Source organism: Lissotriton vulgaris, chromosome 2_1 (assembly GCF_964263255.1).
Source record: "Lissotriton vulgaris chromosome 2_1, aLisVul1.2, whole genome shotgun sequence".
Classification (NCBI taxonomy): Eukaryota; Metazoa; Chordata; class Amphibia; order Caudata; family Salamandridae; genus Lissotriton; species Lissotriton vulgaris.
In genome coordinates this window covers 19,304,521-19,327,436 of record NC_141687.1, presented here as the reverse complement: position 1 = coordinate 19,327,436, position 22,916 = coordinate 19,304,521, and positions in this window count along the sequence as shown.

The window sequence follows — 22,916 nt, the reverse complement described above, 5'->3', positions numbered from 1 at the left end:
CTAGGGCGGAGGTAGTTTCATTCACTACTGCTTCGAGGGTTCTAGTTAATCTTCGTATCAGTTTACTGTTTTGGACGGGACCTGTGAAGAAAAAGAATCCTTTATTGAAATCTGTGTATTGCTCCCATGCCGTTTCAGTATAGTCGACAATCGGGAGATCTCTTCGGAGTCTATTCTTTACTAGATTTGTATTTCTATGATAATCAGGAGGGGCTAGAAAAACTGGTGGCAGAAGGAATGCAATGTAACAGGTACCATCCCAATCTGGAGGTAAGCGTATGTATGCGGTATGGCCACAAACAAAGTAGGAATGACGAGTTGCTCTAAAGGAAGATTTGCCTTGATCACTGAATTTGACCACAGTAGTACATTTACTATGACCTAAGTGTACTGAACCCTTCTTTCGGACACATAAGTCACCTGTGACCGGTAATACTGACATAGCAGGGAGAACTGGTGCAGCTTCGGATTCAACAGTAAGAATCATAAGGTTAATTGTATAATTACCTAATCCATATACTTCATTTTCTAGATCAGTTCCTATTCTAGTAGGAAGTCCCTTCTTGTCGGGATAACAGGCGTTAAGCAGAACTAAGTTCAGGTTTCCCCAAACCCAATTTCCTTCGAAAACAGCAATATCAGGATCTAAGGAATTAATTATTCTAAACCATGCTCCACATGAGCCATTGTGTGTGAACGGATACGGAAAGAGGGGCAGAACTCCCTTGTATTTCTGATAGGGAGGGAGTCGGCCACATATCCAACAGTTTGTAGCATTATTAGTCTGATGGGAGTGATGTAACATACTAATGAATGTGTTGTTGCGCAGCGCAAGTCTGTAGGATAATTCATGAGGGGGTAATTCGCTAAAAGAATGTTCGGCAGTGACATTGTAAGCAGATTGTTCACGCTTGAAGATAGGGTAATATATGGGCAGCAATATACTGGCAACAATAATCAAAAGACTTAGAAAAAACATAACCAATAATGTCACTATACAGTGACTACGGAGTGATTTACAATAAGCATGTTTCTTGAATTTTCTCTCTCTCTCTCTATCTTGATCTAGGGGATACATGTCAGAAACTATTTAACCGATTCACCTAGGGGAGGACTTAAACAATTAAACTGTCTGACTTGCTAGATCGTAATTTCGTTCTGTACTCCTCTTGAGGAGTGTTCTCTCTTTTGGGAACTTTAAAGTCACTAGATTCGAGGCAGTCCTTTGAGGGGGTGGACGAGTCAGTCTCTGGCAACAGTTCATTACATTTTTAGGTCTCGCCTGTCGATGCGCATGCGCATCGAGCAAGGCGAGAGTATTGGGACTTATCTACTCTTTATCCACACTGCAAGGAATCGTGGCGATTCCTTGCAGTGCCCGTGACTTTTAAGCTCAATGCGCATGCGCATTGAGCTTAAAAGCGCGTTCACGGCCGTCCTTGTTTACCCGCTCCGCCCCCTCCCCTTCCCGCCGTGTCGCATTTCTCCTCCCCTCTCCTCTCTCTTCCCTCCGCCCGCTCCGCCCCCTCCCCTTCCTGCCGTGTCGCATTTCTCCTCCCCCCTCCCCTCTCTTCCCTCCGTCTTGTTGTATGTTTTTGTTGTGTGTACGATCCTGGCACTCTGCAGCCCGCCAAAAACGAGCCAGCACACTCAGTTCTGTAGTTTATGGGTCGATTCTCGTTTGTAACACTCGCTTTAATATCCCCGGTAACAAATTACTTCAATGCACCGCGCTCCGTATTAACACAGCATGAATCAAGTGGCGATGTGTAGTTATAATGCCCTAAACACTGGTGTTCCACTGTAGTTACTGCACAAGTCCCATCTCTGCCGTACATTTTGTACGCAGAAATTAAGTTTAACACAGTTCGAACTTGAAACTAGAGGTGTCTGCCTAATTCTGAACGCCGAGGAGCAATTGCCGTATTATCCCTTCCTAGTTATTTTACTTTTCCTTTATCCCATGTCGATCTTTGGTTATGGAGGGGTCAACTCAAGTTTGCGCTTTTTATTTGGGGGGGGGGCTTGTGTAATATGGAGTAGCAGAACCGGTGTTCTCGCTTGGCGTCCCGCAGCTGTAAAAGCAACCCCTGTACTATATGCCAATGCACGTACGGCTCAGATCTGAATCTGTAAAGCGCTGTAGTTTCCCGCGCTGGGTTTAAAGGGCGCGCATTACCACGTGATCAAACAGCGCGCGAAAAGCATCCCCACGTTCTGTATCACGCCCCCTGCAAATTTAGACTTTTTTTTTACGTAGCCGCCATGCTAGAGTCAGGCTACGTTGTGGGCGTACATCGTATTTTTGGTGACCACGCCCAGAACGCTAGCACGCTTACTGCGTGGCATTTGTGTAGACCTGAGCAGAGCAGTCGGTTGTTCTTTTACTTAACGTATTTATTTTTCAGATAGAAGTTTAGCAGTACTTTTGCATCTAATCAGGGCATGCTAGTTTCAAATCTCTCCCCCCCCCCCCCCTCACGATGGATGTTTAGGAAATATTTACTATTATTTAATGGTCACAGGAATCGTGCGGCAGGGGAGGGCCAAATAATATAGTAGGACGAGTAAATTATGCCGTAAAAGTGTGGGGGGGGGACATTCGACACAAAGTATTTTTATATTACAGAGCACGGGTGTGTACCACGTGCTCAAATAGGGCTCACTCTCGGCCCCCCTCGCCACTCTTCTGGCCTCACTCTTCCCCCACCCCTCTGGCCTCACTCTTGCCCCACCCCCCACCCCTCTGGCCTCACTCTTGCCCCACCCTCTGGCCTCACTCTTGCCCCCCCCCCACCCCTCTGTGCCGAAGTTATGTTAACACAGTAAAAGCAAACCAACAAATCGGAATATACTTCCGTCGTTTTTTTCAGAAGCTAGTTCAAGGTAGCAAATTCCCCCTTGATGTTCAACTTGACTTTCCATTGTGGAACTGGAGAAAAACATTAGCACGCTGGTCTCATTTCTTTCGTGGATGCACGGAATAAATAAATATAAATCATTTCCAAAAGAACACACGAGCAAGTGCATGACGATAAAGTTAGTGACAACAAGCCTATTACGTTTCTACTTTGTGAGAAATCTGGGCGGGAATGTCCCATGGCAGTCAGATATTACCAGGCAACAATTGTGTTGAATGTGGTCTTTCACTTCTGGCATCCTGGGTTCCCTGTATGGTGGAACCTGACAGGACCTCTTTTACCACATGCATGATTCTCGTGCTAGCTAGACAGAAGTTAAATTGTGATTTGGGAAAATGCTGTGGGATAGAAGCTCAGAAACACAATAAGTCAAAGAACCAATGCATAGTTAGTAATTATTAGTTTAAAAATGATAAATACTTGAATACATGCAAAACTAAATAATACACACACAGTAACACATGTACAAAATGGCAAGTATAAAATAAACAGCCGGAGTGCCCCCTAAAAGGCTTTGCAAGTTACATAGGTTGCATATTAAAGGAAGGTCATAGTGGTCAACTAAGGCACTTAGTGCACACTATACCCTAGTGGTAAAGCAGTTTGCGCACCTTGTAAATAAATTGAGACTGGAAACCGTTTTTTAGCTCAACACACACACGCCCACGGACACGCACACAATGGTGCAAACGTGCACGCACAGACACATACAGAGAAACACACTCGCACGCATATAGATAGACACACACACTACACACACTAGCACGCATATTCACGTTAACGCAGGCACGTGCGAGCAAACATACACACGAACATACATGTCGTTTTGCAAAGAGACTCCCACAGATGATGATAAACACCCACAGGCACGCATTCACACGGAAACAGTCGCAAACACACAAACACTTCTACAACAGATGTCCCTTCAACCATTTTCTAACAAAGACTGACAGAGACACACAGACCTTCCCAGAATAAATGCACGTGAAAACGGACAGACACGCACCAGGACACACCACACAGACGCACACTGTAGGGGTGTAACAATGTCCTACCACTCACGCCTCCAGGGTCACCAGGTCACGTGCATGTTACCCACCTGTGTGCCACTGCTGTTATTTCAATAATGCCCAGCTCTGCTGATACAAGGCTTCTAGACAATATACACAACCACCCCATCCACCACCACCACCACATCCACCACACACACACACCCCCTCATCCTCAAACACCTTACCCTCACACAAACACGCTCCCCTAAAACTCATCACAACACTCTCACACTCACGACACTTCACACACTCTCAGACGCAAACAACATCACTCATCCTCACACCCTCACACCCCCTAACACTCACCCCCTCACCCTCACCCCCTCAACCTCACCCCTCACACACTCACACTCACTCCCTCAACACCCCACCCTCACCCCCCTCACACCCCCTCATTCACCCTCATTCACCCTAACACACCCTCACACTCTGTAAATGTAAATGTAAATGTAAATGTAAATGTAAATGTAAGGTGTTTTATAGCGCGCTCAATTACTGCCGGAGTATCCTGGCGCGAATGACCGCTGGGGAACCCGTCCTGGCTTTCCCTGTGAGATGGTCCCATGCTGGGTATCTCCAAGGTGAAGCCAGGCATCCCCGGCGTCTGTGGGGGGCCGTTGTAGAGATGAGGCAAGCTTAATGCCCAGAGTTACCGAGTGTGATCACTGCCCAAAGTGGGCACCGAGGCGAGAATTATCAGTCCGCTGACCCTGGTCCTCGACCCTGCCGCGTCGGGAATCGAACCCTGGTCCCGGGCCGTTCTCAGCCTTCGGGTCTGCCGCCTCTAACCAGTGAGCCACACCTCTCCACTCTCACACAGCCTCTCACACACCCCTCACACACCCCATCACTCACGCTCTCACACACCACCTCACACACTCCCTCACTCACACTCTCACACACTCCCTCACTGACCCTCTCTCACCCGCTCAGCCTCACCCTCACTCTCCCTTACACTCCCTCACCCCCTCAACATCCCTCACTCTGCCTCCCCTCCCCTCACACTCACCCTCACCCCCCTCACCCTCAACTCCCTCATACTAACACCCCTCATCCACAACACCCTTAACACTCACACCACTGACCCACACCCTCACCCTCACCCCCCTCACCCACCCTCAACATCTCACCCTCACTCACCCTCAAACACTCACCCTCACTCACCCTCACTCATCCTCAATCACCCTCAACCCCTCACCCTCACCCTCACCCACCCTCAACCCCTCACCCTAACTCACATTCACCCTCACTCACCCTCACTCACCCTCACTCTCACTCACCCTCACACTCAACGCCTCACCCTCAACCCCTCACCCTCAACACCTCACCCTCAACACCTCACTCACACTCACTCTCATTCATCCTCACTCAACAACTATCAACATCACTCACCCTCAACCCCTCACCCTCAACACCTCACCCTCACTCACTCACGCTCAATGCCTCACCCTCAAACACTCAACCTCACTCACCCACCCTCAACGCCTCACCATCACTCACTCACCTTCAACGCCTCCCCTTCAACTCCACACCCTCACTCACCCTCACTCACCCTCAACACCTCACCCTCAACACCTCACCCACCCTCACCCTCACTCACCCTGACCATCACTCACCCTCAACTCCTCACTCACCCTCAACACCTCACTCACCCTCAACCCCTGACTCACCATCACTCTCACTCATCCTCACTCACCCTCAACACCTCACCCTCACTGACACTCACTCACCCTCACTCACCCTCACCCTCACTCACCCTCAACGCATCACCCTCAACGCCTCACCCCTCCCCCTCCCCCTCACTCACCCTCACCCTCACTCACCCTCAACACCTCACCATCACTAACCCTCAACCCCTCACCCTCACTAACTCTCAATCCCTCAATCACCCTTCCCCTCACTCACCCTGAATACCTCACCCTCACTAACACTGAACCCCTCACTCACCCTCACTCTTACTCTCACTCACACTCTACACCTCAGCCTCACCCTCACTCACTCACCCTCAACCCCTCACCCTCATCCCCTCAACCCCTCACCCCCTCACCCTCACTCGCCCTCACCCTCAACCCCTCACCCTCAACCCCTCACCCCCTCACCCTCAACCCCTCACCCTCAACACCTCACCCTCACTCACCCTCAAACCCTCAACCTCACTCACTCACCCTCAACCCCTCACCCTCACTCACTCACCCTCACCCTCAACCCCTCACCCTCAACCCCTCACCCTCAACACCTCACCCTAAACCCCTCACCCTCAACACCTCACCCTCAACACCTCACCCTCAACACCTCACCCTCAACACCTCACCCTCACTCACCCTCAACCCCTGACTCACCCTGACTCACCCTGACTCACCCTGACTCACCCTCACTCACCCTCACTCACCCTCACTCACCCTCACTCACCCTCACTCACTCACCCTCACTCACCCTCACTCACCCTCAACCCCTGACTCACCCTCACTCACCCTCACTCACACTCACTCTCACTCACTCACTCACCCTCACTCACCCTCACTCACCCTCACTCACCCTCACTCACCCTCACTCACCCTCACTCACTCACCCTCACTCACCCTCACTCACTCACCCTCACTCACCCTCACTCACCCTCAACCCCTCACTCACCCTCACTCATACTCACCCTCACTCATACTCACACATACTCACTCACCCTCAACCCCTCACCCTCACCCTCACCCTCACCCACCCTCAACCACTCACCCTAACTCACACTCACCCTCACCCTCACTCACTCTCACTCTCACTCACCCTCAACCCCTCACTCACCCTCAACACCTCACTCACCCTCAACCCCTCATTCACCCTCAACTCCTCACTCACCCTCACTCACCCTCACCCTCACTCACCCTCAACCCCTCACCCTCACACAGTGCAATAGGTCTCGGAGGATTTTTAGTTAGAGCTTCTACAATTGTTTATGGCTTTTTTTATTTGTAATTCTTTAGCATTGGCTACAGGAAACAAAAATGCTAAAGATTTACAACAAAAAACCCATAAACAATTCTAAAAGCACTAACTCTAATGCTGCGAGACCTATTGCATTTCCAATGCTTGTTTAATATGACTCGTGTGGATCCACCCCTTTCGGCCCTCCACTTTAATCGCCGTCCTCGTGGTCAGAAGGACGATCTTCGGCTCCTTCCAGCGGGGCTCCAGCGGACTTTTCCTGTCGAAGTTGCGAATCAACACAGTATCCCCGGGACGGACATCATGTGGCTTTACATCAGTGTTGTCGGGAAAGGCTGCAGCAACCTGTGAACGACATGATTGGAGTGCAGACATCAAGGAGGCAAGGTAATCTGTCAGCATGTTACAATCAACATCGGTTATTTTCTTAGGCATGGGCGTCCCCCACATATTCGGTGGTCGGCCAAAGACCACCTCATACGGGGATAGTCCTGATCTCGAATGGGGGACCATTCTCATATAGAACAGTGCAACTGGCAGGGCGACTATCCAGTCGACCCCTTTCTCTTTACAGATTTTAGCAAGGCGTGTTTTCAGTGTCTGGTTATGCCTCTCTACAAGGCCAGCGGCCTCGGGATGTCGGACGCAGTGGAATTTCCACTGATATCCCAGCAGAAGGGAAACCTGTTTCATGAGCTCGGATGAGAATGGCTGTCCGTTATCTGAGTACACGATACGAGGCAAGCCGTACCGTGGGAAGAATTCTCGAACCAGCTGCCTGGCAGTGGTCGGGGCAGTGTAATCTGGGACTGGATATGCTTCGGTCCAACGGGAAAGTGCACAAACAACTACGAGGACATACTTGAATCCTCGACAACGGTCCATCTGGATATAATCCATCTGGAGGACTTCAAAAGGGTGATCGGGAGGATGAAATCCACCTTGCTCTACAGGGACGCTTTTACCTGGATTGAACTGACAACAGATCATGCAAGTACGCACTTTCTGTTTTGCTGCTGCTCGTAAATGTTTGTTGTACCAGAGATTCTGTAGACTGTCTAACATAGCTTTTTCTCCTAGGTGTGCTGGACTATGTGCTGTATTTATTATGACTTGAACCATAGAGTCGGGGAGAAACCATGTAGATTTTCCCTTCGTCATCCATCCCTGATCTGTCTGGATCCCTCCTAGTTCAGTCCATTTCTTGATTTCATCTGGAGTAGCATGTGTCTGAATATCAATTCAATTACATCTAGTGTGGGATCCCTAACTGTCATACAATGTGTCGGTACTATTGTCTTTGTCACATCAGTTGTCTGGGTGTGAGTCAATGCTGTATGTTTTGCTGTTTGGTCTGCCAGGTCGTTACCCTGGGAAATGGAGTCTGTAACTTTAGTATGTGCTTTACACTTCATAATGGATATGCCTGAAGGCAGATGTATTGCTTCTAACAGTGCTTGAATGAGGGGACCGTGTTGGATCTTGGTACCGTGAGAGGTCAGGAAACCTCGTTCTTGCCATAACACTCCGAAGTCGTGTACGACTCCGAAAGCATAACGTGAATCTGTGTATATGTTAACATTTCTGTTCTTGGCTAGTATACAGGCTCGGGTCAGAGCGATGAGCTCTGCTGCTTGAGCGGACAGTGTATCAATACGATATGTTTCTTTAACTTCAGTTTCAGTGGTCACTGCATACGCGGCCACTAATTCTCCTGTGTTTGTTCTCATACATGAACCATCCACGTAAAGTGTCAGGTCTGGATTTGTCAGTGGAACATCTGTTAAGTCTCGTCGGGGCTTTGTTACTGAATTAATGATCTCTATACAATCATGCGGGGCTGAATTAGTCATACTCGAAGGTAACAATGTTGCAGGATTCAGAATGCTGCAGCGTCTGATTTCTATGTGTGGCTGGAATAGCGTCAGTTCATAACCTGTCAGTCGTGCTATAGTCAAGTGTTGAGTCTGGGTTCGGTTTAAAAGAACCTCTACAGAATGTGGAACTTGTACTGTTAATTGATGTCCTAAGACAATTGAATCACTTTGTCTGATTGCTAGAGCTGTTGCTGCAACTGACTTTAAGCACGCAGGGAGTGCCTGGGCTACTGAATCCAATGTACTTGAAAAATAAGCGCAAGGCTTATGTGAACCTGCTTGATCTTGAGTGAGGACAGACAACGCTGTACCATCACGTTCTGTAACAAAAAGTGTAAAAGGTTTGCTGTAACATGGTGTTGCTAAAACTGGTGCTTGGCATAAAGCTTTCTTTAATTCCTCAAAGGCCTGTGTATGTTCCTGAGTCCAAGGGAGGGCAGTCGAAGTCGCTGCCTCCTGTGTTGTCAACTGAATGAGTGGTTTGGCTAGAAATCCATATTGGGGAATCCATTGTCTGCAGTACGAGGTGAGGCCTATAAAGGCCCGCACTTCCTTTTGTGTCTGGGTTTGTGGCATATTTACAATTAACTGGATGCGGTCAGGAGTGAGCTGTCTCCCCACTTTGGACAGCAAGTGACCCAAGTACACAACTTGCTGAACACAGAATTGCAGCTTCGAAGGAGACACCTTGTGTCCCTTGTCGGCCAGAAAATGTAAGACTGTCAGTGATGCTTGTTCACATTCGGGTTCACTTCGTGCGGTGATCAGCAGATCATCGACGTATTGTAGTAAGGCGGTGTTAACTGGCATTTGGATACAATCAAGTTGTCTTTTCAGTGCTTGACTATAGATGCTGGGGCTTTCTGTGAATCCTTGAGGTGCGCGTGAAAATTTGAAACTTCGTCCATTTAAACTGAATCCGAAGAGGTATTGGCTCTCCGGATCAATGGGTACACTGAAGAAGGCGTTCTTGAGGTCAATTACAGTAAAGAACGTTGCTTCTGAATCAATAGCAGTCAGTAGGGAAGAGATGACGGGAACCACAGGGTACTGTGGAACAATGCATTTATTCAGTTCTCGTAAATCAATCACCAGCCGATATACTGGCGGTGCATTGGGATCAGTACGTTTAAGAATCGGAATGATGGGGGAATTACAGGTATTGGAGTCGGTCTCTACGACCACTCCTTGGGCAATGAGCTCTTCAATGATTTCCAGTAAAGCCACTACAGCATCGGGTGGTAACTTGTATTGTCTGATTCGAGGCAAAACAACTCCAGGTTTAAGTGTAACACGGTATGGTGTGATGTGCATGCAACCTACATCGGTTGGGCCTTGTGCCCACAGGTACTTCGGTACATTTTTCAATCTGGCATCAAACTCTCGTAATACATAGTGACCCTTAAAGTCACGCAGGAAAAGTCTAACTCCTTCCGGAGAACAACATATCACAGCTCCTAGAGCCTTCAATGTTTTGATACCTAACAAGTTTTCTGGACATGATTTTGTCAGTAACAAGTCTGTAACACGTGATAATGGACCTACAGCTAGGGGGACTGGCTTCGATACTTCATTTACAATAGGCTCTCCTGAAAAACCAAGGGAAACATTCTGTGAGCCTGAGAGGGGTGCCCCTGGGACTTCATTATGGCTGATTGTTGTGCGGCTTGCCCCTGTGTCAATTAAAAACTTTCTGTCTTTTCCCAATACTTGACTGTGTACATAAGGACCCTCTTGATCTACAGGAATCTCAATAAGAGGCAAGCCAACCTCCCTCTCTAGGCTGTTTCATGTGTATCGCTGATAATCGGGATAATCAGATTGGGCATACTGGTTCATCTGTCGTGAAACTTGCTGTGTCGCGGCAATGGGCTGCGGCTGTGGCTGTGACTGTGATACCGCTGCGGTCTGTGCTGGATGTGGTGAAGTATGCATAGGTTGTGAATTCTGTGAAGTCTGTTGCTGGCCCTGGTCCTGTCTAGGCGGATGCGGTCTTTCTTTAGTTTTACCTGTTGCTATATTGTGTTTCAGGACTGGACATTCATGTACGTAGTGACCGGGCTGCTTGCAATAGTTGCATGTCCCTTTAACGGGAGCTGCTGTATTACCTGTCTGGGTCGTACCCTTTCTCTGGCCGTCGGCTGGAACCGACTGGGCCACTAACATTTTCATTTTGGTGTCTTTCATACGTCTCTGTTCGTGATCCTGTTCTTCTCTAATTCTGTTCTGGTGGTATTGTAACATTTGCAACATCTGGGATGGCGTGTTTGCTTGCCATGTACTTTCAACTTTATATACACGGTTCTTAACTGATGTCAGGGAATTCTCGACTAACTTTGTTACAAAAAGATGCGGGTACGACTCGCTACCTGGTTTTAGGCCACTATTAATAATGAAACATTTCTCGAATTTTGAATAGAAGTCACTGGTATCTTCATCGTGTTTCTGTTTACAGGCTGAGATTGCGTCCCAATCTTCCTTTTTAGTTGTCAATAATCTTGGCAAGACCTGTACTATTAGACCTGGTAATGCTTTTGCTTTCTCCCCAAGGCCTAACCCTGGAGTACGGATTTTTTCCTCGTCTTCTATTTCTGTCCATATAATCTTTTTATCTCCCACCTCCCATTCCTTTTCTTTGAGTTTTTCGTAGATGCCGGTGGGCAGCAGTACCTTTAACAATTTCATAATGTCTGTATATGTGTAATCTCCCATGAGTAACATGTCTTTAAGTTCTCGGTGAAAACCTGCAGGGTCTTTATCATGACAGGGTACTAGTTTCTTCATTTCTAATAGTTCTAACTTGGTCAGAGGTGTGTATACATACACACGTTTCAGGGTATTGTCGGTACCCATAACTGGGTGTACTTCTCGTAACGGATTCTGCCTGTCAAAATGCTCAAAGTGACACATTTTTCTTTCGGGTGGCTGAACTGAAACATATTGTGGGCCTAAGAAAGCGTTATATTTACGTCGTTGTTCTAGAATTATTTGAATTAGTCTGGTACTTAGGCCTCTCCATCTATTCATAAGTAGTGCTTCTAATGTATCGGGTAAGGGACCTGGATCAGAATGTTGTTGTCTGTATAACGTGATGAGATGCTGAATCATGTATATACCAGCTAATTTCTGCTCGTCTGGGGAAAGGTTCAGAAATGACTGTGCTACTGTATCATCATTGTATGTGCTAGGGTTGTCAGCCCATAGCACTGCTGACCGGGCTAGTTCTTGTTCGTCCATAGAATTGAGTACATGGTACCCCATTTGTTCTTGAAGCATTTTATCGGTGACTTGAAACAGATGTTCAGGGGAACTTGGTTTTGATATGCCAGAGAGAAAAACTCTCTTGCTTTCTGGACGAATGCCTTTCCTAAGATAATTACCCTTACCCACATACGCTATCGTATCTGTAGTCGTTTCTGGTTCTTCAGGTCCTTCCTCCTCCTCGGAGGAGTCATTCCTGCCGCTTTCTTTTTCTTTTTCATGTATTTCTATTACCGCTTTTCTGATTTTCTTGTACATGCTTGCTATACAATTTACTTTATCATGCTTTCCTTCGGCTATATTCTGACCCCATCGGTTTAGTGCTTCCATTTCTTCCTGGTCTACCCCAGGCCTGTCTCGGTCCCTTATTAAGCAATTTATGAAAAAACGTAATACATATGCTTGAGTGTCAACTTTCTGGTGTGCCAGGGCCTCCTTAATACTTTCGGGATTTTCTCCAGTCTGGACAAAATGATATATTCTATCTAGGTGATCAGTCATCCCTGGGAATAACACTAGGTAATCTGTAGCTTGTCGCAAGCGTAGTGATGCTATCAACATTCTATCGTCTTTACCGGGTACTGGATCGTATCTGCAAACTGGAAGGGGTTCTTTGAGTATGTCGAGACGGGGTGATTGGGGTGTATGTTGCTTCAGCAGGTCCCTAAAGTTGAATCTGTGTGTTGTCGGCGGGGTCTGGAGACCCCCTGTCGCACCTCCTGAGCCAGAGGCTTGAGCATTACTTCTCTGTGGAGTCTGTATGTGTACCTGAACTTGTCTTGTACTGGGATCAGGCACAATCGGATGCGGTATATTAATCTTAGGTGCGGGAAATGGTGGAGGTGGAGGAACAAGTGGAGCAGGCTGTCGAACGGGGGAACCTTGTTGCGGTAATGGCGAGATATGGTCTGGAGGCGGGTTGCCACCTCCATCACCGTCAGTAGGTGGGACGCGGGCACGTGGATTGGTGTAAGCGGGTGCTACATCGTCTAGATAGGAAGCAAGGAATATGTCTTTGGTGGTCCTGTGATTTACTTTAGTCGGAACCAATGGTGGCGGCAGATTTTTCGGTATTTCTGAAGTGGCTTCAGGCGAACCCTCGGCCACTAAGTACATGCCATTTACAAGATTGTTTCGCGCGCGGTCTACTTGTTCTGATTTTACTCGGATCCCTTCAGTAACTAATTCGTTTTCTCGGACTCTATCCGACTCTTCTCTATGTCTGTCTTCTCTACGGAGTGCTCTTTCAGCACGTTTATGTGATTCTTTACGCCAAAATTCTATGGCGTCTTTCTGAGATTGTCTGGCTTTCTTTTTCCATAGCGCTTCTTCTACCTTCACGATGCACTCGGCATCCCATGTTCCTGTAACGGGCCATCGGTGTCTCTCGTCTAGATGCTTAGTATAATCGGCCCATAAATCTAGATACAATATGGCATCTAAGCCATGCTTATGGTACATAAAATTTCCAGGAGTGTCCCTAGGGGGGATAGGAATTTCTTCCTCTAGTATCCCTTTCCTAGTTCCTATCTGTCTTAGTTTATTAAAAAAACGGCATCTTGTTGCTTAGTACTGGATACTCGAAACTTGTTTCTTACTCTAAACACAGCTAGTTACACAAAAACACAATAATGTACATCAAACAGTCACTCATACCACGACATTAATCACATGAAAACATTTTGAACATATATCACTACCCTTGATACTAGATGTACTGCTAAACAGCACAGATACACTGTCGAGAACAGTGCAAGAACTTGAAGGCTTGATATACTGCTAAACAGTACAGACACACTGTCTAAAACAGTGCAGACCGCGTTTGTGTACCCAAACACGTCTTTACCGGATACATAATAATGCACCCGTCTAGATACGTCCCAGCAATGGTACTCACCGGGAAGCACGGAAACAGAAGGCCTTGGAAAACTCGACTGGACTGGACTCAACTCGACTCGACACGTGGATACTTCGGAAACTGGTGGGCCTCTTGACACCTCGGACCTTGCTTCTTTCGGCTAGGCTCTGGTCGGGATCCTCCGCACTCTTCACCGCCTCGTCTGGGTGCTGATTGCAGTCTCCGTCACCTCCGTGGGCCAGAGGGAGATACAGGAAATCCTGCGGGTACGCGTAATGGTCCGTCGTGACTTATGGCAGGGGGCAAAGGTTGCAACGCACCAACCGGCGCGTGAGGTTGGGGAGGGGTCCCTGTTCGGGCGCCAAAATAATGTGGTAAATATTTGATTTACCGTCCTAATTTCTATGCAGGTAAGTACTTAAACAAAAATAACTCAATCGGAAAGAAAGACGCAGAGTCCGTGGTGTTAGAGTTCTTAGGGGTTTTATTCCTTAAAAAGGAATGGTTCTGGTACCGGATATCGTGTTCCTGCCACCACTGGGGTGCAGGAAGGGATAGAGCATACTTTATTGACAAGACATAACTTTTATACTTAAACCATATAATGAATACCAATACAGTAGGCGTAACAGCTGAGAGAAACAAGATAAAAACACACACGTGTTAGCAATACGTAATCAAAAAGGCGTGAACTGGACGTGAACATAGAGGTGTGTGCTAGAATCGTCACATGTAAGTGTCACGAGTAGGTGGATACAAAGCAGAATTTTGCAATGTCAGCAGAAATCGGAGGCCTGGATGCGCACGCAGCTGCATGACGTGTAATTGACGTGGAGCTGGAGGGTGCAGGGGACTTGACATTTACACTAGCGGAAAGAGACAGAAGTCTGGCATGTCAGATCAACTCGTACCTATATCATATCTGATATCTGATGTTTGGGAACCATATTATCTAGAGGGAAAGGTCTCTTGGGCAGAGGCTATTCTATACTGACTGTGAGTGCGTGTATAAGCGTCTACGTGTCTGCATGAGATGCGAGGGGGCATGGGCCTACCATGGTAACAGAGGCTATGAATTACTTGCACGGAGACAGTGAGGCCGGGCCCTTTGCTCTGCAGCTGGAAGAATGTTTACTTGAACTAGTAGGCAGGAATGTATGTTTGAGGAGCGGAGCAGATAATTCGAAGGTTGAATACAGTCTTGGCAGGCAGCAGGGTGAGCTAAGCGCCGTTAGCCGCGCTGGGAGTAAGGCAGAGGTCACGGGTACAGAGGCAGCCCAGGCTGAGGCGTTCAGAGTCAGAAGGCAGGAAAAGGCTCGATGGCAGAATTCAGAGGCCTACTTCGCCAGAGCTGAAAAACGTGTAAAGTACACCACAAAAAGACGTTGGCATGGCATACTTAGAAACGGAATATTCAATCCGTTCAGGGTGGATCTGAAAGAGGACATGTTAACGTTGGACGCAAATGTATTTGCGTCTTCATAGCTGGCACAGGAGGGAAGTTACATGCACTTTAAGCTTGTACATGGAGACGGTGGGGTACACGTTAGGGAACATTTCTTGACCATAAAATTTATATTTCCTCACTGGACCCCCGCTGGGTGAGTCTAGCTGATAATCACTCTAGCTGCCCCGGCAGCAGACCCTCCTCCAGTAAACTTTGTGTGTCTGTCTGTCTGTCTGTCTGGAGGGTAGAGTTCTGCTGCAGATCTGGCTGTACCCCTGGGCTCCTTCACTGGATTCATTACTGTTCGCAGCTCGAAGGAGAGTGGTGTACGGTGCGCTGTGGAGTTGGGTGACCAACTGGCATGGGTGCAAATTCAGGACGGTGAGTGTAAACATTCAGGACAACACTTTGGACAAAAGGTACGTGTTACAGACACTTTCAGAGGAGGTCGAGCAATAGTTTATAATTAAGGACATCCATGTCCAAACATTTTCAACCACTTGCAAACCTATCCATCATGTATCCTTCCATCCATCATTTCACTCATCCATCCCTCAATCCACCCTTTCACTCATCCATCCATTATCCATCCATCCTTTACCCTATCCATCTGTACACTCATCCATCCACTCTTCCACCCATCCATTCATCCATCCAGCTACTTACCCTTTCCCCCATCCAGCCATTCTTTCACTCACTCATACATCCACCCAGTCATCCTTTTAGACATCCATCCATCCATCATTCCTTTCTCTCTCTATCAAACATTTCACTCAGCCATTCTTCCGTATATCCATCCACCCACCAATCCATCTACTCATCCACTCATGAATACATCCATTGACCCTATCCCTCATCTATCCTTTCTCTCATCCATTCACTTTTTCACTCATCTATTCATTCTTTTGTCCATCTACCCTCCCTTTCACTCACTCATCTATCCTTACATCCACCCTTTCACTCATCCGTCCAGCCATTCACACTTTCATTTATCATTTCATCCATCCATCATTTCACCGATCCATTCACTCATTCATTCACCCATCATCCACCCTTTCACTCAGCCATCCAACCTTTCACTCATCCATCCACCCTTTTACCAACCCATCAACCCCTACACCCATACATTCATCTATTTACCTTTTCTCTCATCCATTCATCCTTTAATTCATCCATTTACCCTTTGACTAAACCATCCAGCCACCCCTTCACTTACTCACTCACCCACCTTTTCATATTAATTATGAGCTGAGCCTTTGTCTGCTGAGTTGCAGACAGAAGAGGCCCGTCAAGTCAAGTCAAGTCAAGTCAGAGAATTTATATAGCGCACTACATACCCAGAGGGTCCCAAGGCGCTTAGAGAGGGGAGGAAGATTACTTGTCAAATATCCACGTTTTAAGCTGCTTTCTGAATGCTAGGTGGTTCTGGGTAAGGCGAAGGTAAGCGGGGAGTGAGTTCCATGTTTTAGCAGCCAGGTATGAGAAGGATCTGCCGCCCATGGTGGTCTTGTTGATGCGAGGTACAGTGGCGAGGGCTTGGCTGGAAGAACGTAGTTGGCGGGAGGGGGTGTAGAAGGACAGTCGTGAGTTGAGGCATTCTGGTCCGATGTCGTAGAGTGATTTGTGTGCGTTTGTTAGCAGTCGGAAAGTGATCCTCTTATTGACGGGTAGCCAGTGGAGGTCTTTAAGGTGACCGGAGATGTGTTCGTTGCGAGGGATGTCTAATATGATCCTGGCTGAGGCGTTTTGGATTCGTTGGAGTTTCTTCTGGAGTTTAGCGGTAATGCCTGCGTAGAGGGTGTTTCCGTAGTCCAGTCGGCTCGTGACCAGAGCATGGGTGACTGTTTTCCTTGTTTCGGTGGGGATCCAGCGAAATGTTTTTCTCAGCATGCGAAGAATGTTGAAGCAGGAAGAGGATACGGCGCTGACTTGTCTGTTCATTGAGAGTGAAGAGTCCAGTATGATGCCTAAGTTCCGTGCGTGGTCTGTCGGGATGGGTGCCTTTCCGAGGGCTTCCGGCCACCAGGAGTCGTCCCATGCAGAGGGGGATGTACCTAAGATGAGGACTTCTGTTTTGTCTGAGTTCAGTTTCAGACGGCTTTGTTTCATCCATTCGGCAACTTCTTTCATTCCTTCGTGTAGGTTAGTTTTGGCGGTGCTGGGGTCATTGGTGAGAGAAAGGATTAGTTGAGTGTCATCCGCGTAGGAGATGATGTTGAGGTTGTGTTGGCGGGCGATGGTCGCGAGGGGGCTCATGTATACGTTGAAGAGGGTGGGGCTGAGTGAGGATCCTTGTGGTACGCCACAGATGACTTCAGTGGCCTCGGACTTGAATGGTGGGAGGCGGACTTTCTGAGTTCTTCCGGTGAGGAACGAGGTGATCCATTCAAGTGCTTTTCCTTGGATTCCGATGTTATTGAGGCGTTGTAAAAGGGTGCTGTGGCAGACTGTGTCAAATGCTGCAGAGAGGTCGAGGAGGATGAGGGCGACTGTGTCTCCATTGTCCAGTAGAGTTCGAATGTCGTCTGTTGCTGCGATGAGGGCGGTCTCAGTGCTGTGTTTTGCTCGGAAGCCAGATTGTGAGGAGTCGAGGGATTTGTTGGCTTCGAGGAAGGCGGCGAGTTGGTTGTTGACAGCTTTCTCGATGACTTTGGCCGGGAATGGAAGGAGCGAGATGGGGCGGTAATTTTTGAGTTCGGTGGGGTCCGCTGTGGGTTTCTTCAGAAGGGCGGTGAGTTCAGCGTGTTTCCAGTCTTCCGGGAAGGTGGCGGAGTTGAGGGAGCTGTTGATGACGTCTCGGAGGTGCGGTGCTATGACGGAGTCTGCTTTGTTGAAGATGTGGTGAGGACATGGGTCTGTGGGGGATCCTGAGTGGATGGAATTCATCAGGCGGATTGTGTCCTCAGTGGAGATTGGGTTCCAGTCGTTGAGGGTGTTCACGGGGGGAGAATGTTCAGCACAAGGTAGGGTGGGTTGGTTTCCGGGTTGGTTGTCGAAGCTGTTGTGGATGTCTGCAATCTTGTTGTGGAAGAATGAGGCTAGGGAGTCGCAGAGGGCTTGAGAGGGGGTGATGTCGTTGGAGTTGGCCGAGGGATTGGAAAATTCCTTGACGATGTTGAAAAGTTCCTTGCTGTTGTGGGCGTTGTTGTCTAGGCGATCCTTGAATGCTGTTTTCTTGGCCTTTCGGATTAGTTGGTGGTGAGTGCGGGTGGCGTTTTTGAAGGCGTCCTTGGTGCTGCTGCAGTTCATAAAGCAAAGGGTGGGGTGGTGTGGCGGTAGGGTTCACTATGCCCTTGCACATAGGCAATCTGAAAAAATGGAAGTCATGCATGATGCACAGTGCCAGGCCATGAGGTGACTGTGACATGGTGTTGTTTACAGGACTTTCAGTGGAATGAAAAAACTGGGGGGTCTCTCCACAGGGGGTGTTTGATGTAATTAAGGGCGTGGGCTAAAACACACAAGGTAAAAATATGTGCTTAGCATAGTGTGCCGCCGGACTGGTATTTTGCCTCTTCTGTCATTGTATCCAGTTATATAACACAACAAGTAACGTTACACCTACAACAAGCCAGAACTATTGGCTTTGTCAATGGTTGTTAGTGGTGTAAAATAAAAAAACAGCAACCATGGCTTCATTGAATATAATATTGAAAATGCATCAGTTCTAAAATGATGAGACTGTGAAAGAACTCCAGACCCTCCTTTTTAACTTCTTTCACTGCCTTTTCTTCTTGAACTGGATTCTCACCTAGCAGCAGCATGGGCGTTTTTGCACATTTCTTCCATCTGACAGAATGCCCTGCCCTATACCGGGGCAAGAGGAGGCCACCACATGCTTTGCAGCCCAAACTGTCCCATTGTCATTCTGTATGTGGCACTCAGCCTCATTCAGAAAGGCAATGGGCGGGTGGGGCTGCTCTTGTGCTCAGAGGAGTGCGAGGCGACCCCATCAGGGAGTAGAGGATTCTCACAGGGAAACAGGGCTGTTCCTCAAAGCCCAAAATGATGGACAAAAGGCGTCTGTAAAAGGGATCCTCACGGACAATGGATGTGAGATCCAAATCACGGACAGTCCATGAAATTTACGGACAGTTGGTCACCCTACTGTGGAGGTGCATGAAAAAATATTTCAGATGGGGATGTTACTGCCTGCCTTTAGCACAATGTGTGCTTTGTAGGGATCTGCCCCGCCCCTGTGTACCCGAACCCTTGACCCCTGCTAGAGTGCGCACGCAACCCTTGGACCGGGCATCACCATAAGGTGTAAATATAGGGCGCAAGACCGCTCGGGAATGCAAAGATTGGTCAGGGGGATTGATCTTCCAATACTTAAACGATAAGGGACTCGAAATTCCCTTATACTAGGAACAACATTCTCAACTTTAATTTTAATCTTCAAAGATGATCGCATACCTGATTATAAACATGATTACCAATTTTATTTGCAGTAATCCTTCATGCAAATAAATGCTTTTATATAATCCTATCAATAAGATACAAAATACACATACATTTATACACATATATCTGCAACAAATATATACAACTGGCAAAAAAACAACAAATAATATTCATATACAAAAAACCTTTTCACCCAGAAGGTCACACTAAGAGAGTCCAGGGCCCCCCTGTTAGTTCAGGGGTTCACTAAGAGGGAGTCCTGCATATGCACAATCGGATCAGACAGATCCAGAACCTAAATTCAAAGATTGTGCTGAATCAAAATCAAATAATTAAACAAATATCCTCAGACTCCTCTTGTGAAACATGTCATGTCGACGCGGACGCGTTTCGGCCTCCAGATACCTACTCTGATTTCCACGTGAATAAGGCACGGAAACGGCAGTCGCACATAACTCCATCCAGACGGCCACTCTCCAGCATACACCACTTCCGCAACCCCGCACAGCACCCCCCTTAGTGCCCCAGCCCTGCCCGCGAGCGACTGATGCCATGGCGCCCGCACCACCTTCACCCTCTACCCAGTGGTGCACCAGTCCTTCACACTCACCGGGTGACGGTTCTCCAGGCATCGGCCACCAGCACCTCAACCAGGCAGGTACCTGCACCCGCTGCACCCCTCAGGTGGGAGGGCACCACCCAACACTCTTCCTGTGCTCTGCAGCCCTCCAGCTCCTCCTGGCCTGCACTCCAAGACACCAAGCAATGCCTTGCCTGGCTTCCTTCGGGGCATTGAACTCTGCACCCCTCCTGCCTCGTCTTCGAGTATTTCTTCGCATTTCCACCATGAATGAATGAATGGGTGTCTTATAATGCGCATAACTTAACCCCAAGGGCATCAAGGCGCATCAAGGCGCACCATGGCTGATGGTGCCAACCCTGCACAGCTTGCTGCACCAATCCCACCGTTGGCGCAGATGCCCGGGACTCACCCCCATGCCCCAGGTGCAGCTCTGCAAACCTCTAGTGAGCCTGCTGTCCCTGCCACTGCCACACCCAGATGGAAAATCCGGGCTGGCTGCCTAGACAAAGATTCAGTGGCACTCATGAAGCAGATGGGGCTGTGAAAATATCCTTTCAGCTCCACTGCCTGGGTGAGGACATTTGCAAACTGTTTCAACACCATGCAGTGATCGGTGCAGACGACAACTACAAAGCGGCGGTGAGAGCTCTTAATGCCCATTTTGACCCCCAGCTCAACCCCGACTCTAAACGCGTCAAGCTACGGCAAGTATGTCAATGGAGGGAATGTCCATTGATACCTTCTATGGGTGCCTTCGCGCCTTCGAGAGCTGGGCAGCAGCTGAAAGAAGTGCGCGCACAGCTCATCCAGCAGTGTCGGTCAAAGATGGTCAGAGGTCTGATCCTACACCAGGTTCAGCTTGAAGGACGTTCTCATCCTCGCCTGTTCTCAGCACTTTTGCGCGGCCACAGTGGTCCTCAACCCCACCTGCTGGTCACCGTAAAAACAAAGAGGACAAATGTCATCAAGACACGGTTGAAAAGTGGTATAGCACGACCAGCTGACCAGCTATCCAACGTCTGCTGCCAGAACTGTGGCAGGGAGGAGCACCCGCTGGACTCCTGCCCTGCACAAGGCAAGATGTGCTCCACTTGTGGAAAACCAAACTACTTTGACAAAGTCTGTAGGAGTGGGTCACAGAAGCACAGGCTCAGGGGAAGAACTCCGCCCACCAAAGCGGTCAGTTGCCACACACTGGCCGAGACTGAACAACAGCGCCAAACCTCCCAACGGTCATGGCCAGTGAGCCACCAAGATGGCACTCAGTCCTGAGATGATGAGGAAATCATCCTGGTATCCTTCACGGTGCACAGGAAAAAAGAGCCACAGACCACAGGGAATCGGCAAAATACCCACGGTGGGAACAGAGGCTAAGGTCCTCATCGGCACAGGGGGGTCCATAAATGTGATGAGCAGCCACCAATACACCCACTGAGACCTAAGCCAACTCTGTCACCCTCATCCACAAAAAATATATACTTACAGAGGCCAGACCCGCTCCCACTTCTAGGCACCATTGGCGTGCCAGTGAAAAGAAACAAAAAGGAGACGCAACAGTATTCCACACCGTAGAAGGGGAGGCAGACACCCTCATGCTGTGTCATACAGCTGAAGATCTTGAACTTGTGTTTTTTCGTCCGAAATGCTTAAGCACATCAAGTGAACAACATACTGTGCAGTTCCCCCACCTATTTCAAGGGCTTGGGTGCCTAGCAGGGGCCCCCATACAGTTACATACAGACACAACAGTGAAGCCAGTGCCCCTGCATCATCACAGATTACCATTCCACATACGACCACTGGTTGAAGCCGAACTGGCCAATCTGTCGCTGCTCAAAGTCACTGGAAGTTATTGTGAACCCCCCCACCCTCCCCCCCCATGGGTGTCCCTGATGATCATTAAAAAAAAAACAAAGCAGCTAGGCAAGATCTGACTATGCATAGACATGCGCTTGCCCAATAAGGCCATCAGGAGGGAGAGGCACATCATGCCCACAATGGATGATAAAATTGCAGACTTCACTGGAGCATGATGGTTCTCTAAACTCGGTCTAAATGCAGGGTACCACCAACTGACTAGCTCCTGTTCCAGCAAAGGCTACAGAAGTGCACAGCTTCCTAGGAATGGCAACCTATTGTGGTCACTTCATTCCAAAATTAGTGACACTGGCAGAGCCCCTCAGCGCGCTGACCAAGGCAGACACAAAGTGGGCCTGAGGCCCCAAGGAGGCAAAATCTTTTGAAAGAGTCGAGACCATGCTACCAGACAACACCACAACGGCCTATTTTGGCCTGTAAAAACTGACAGAGTTAATTGTAGATACCAGCGCTGTGGGCTAGGTGCTCGATTGACCCAGCAAACCAAACCAGTGAGATGGGCAGCCCTCGCGTTCGCCAGCCGCACTCTCACCTCCACCAAGTCAAGATACGCTCAAATTAAGAGGGAAACCATCACCATCAAATGAGGCTGTGGCCAATTCCATCTGTACCTGTGTGAGAGATCATTCCTCGTCATCACAGATCACCATCCATTGGTATCCCTGTTCAGAGGTACTGCGCCACACCCGCCTCATATCGAG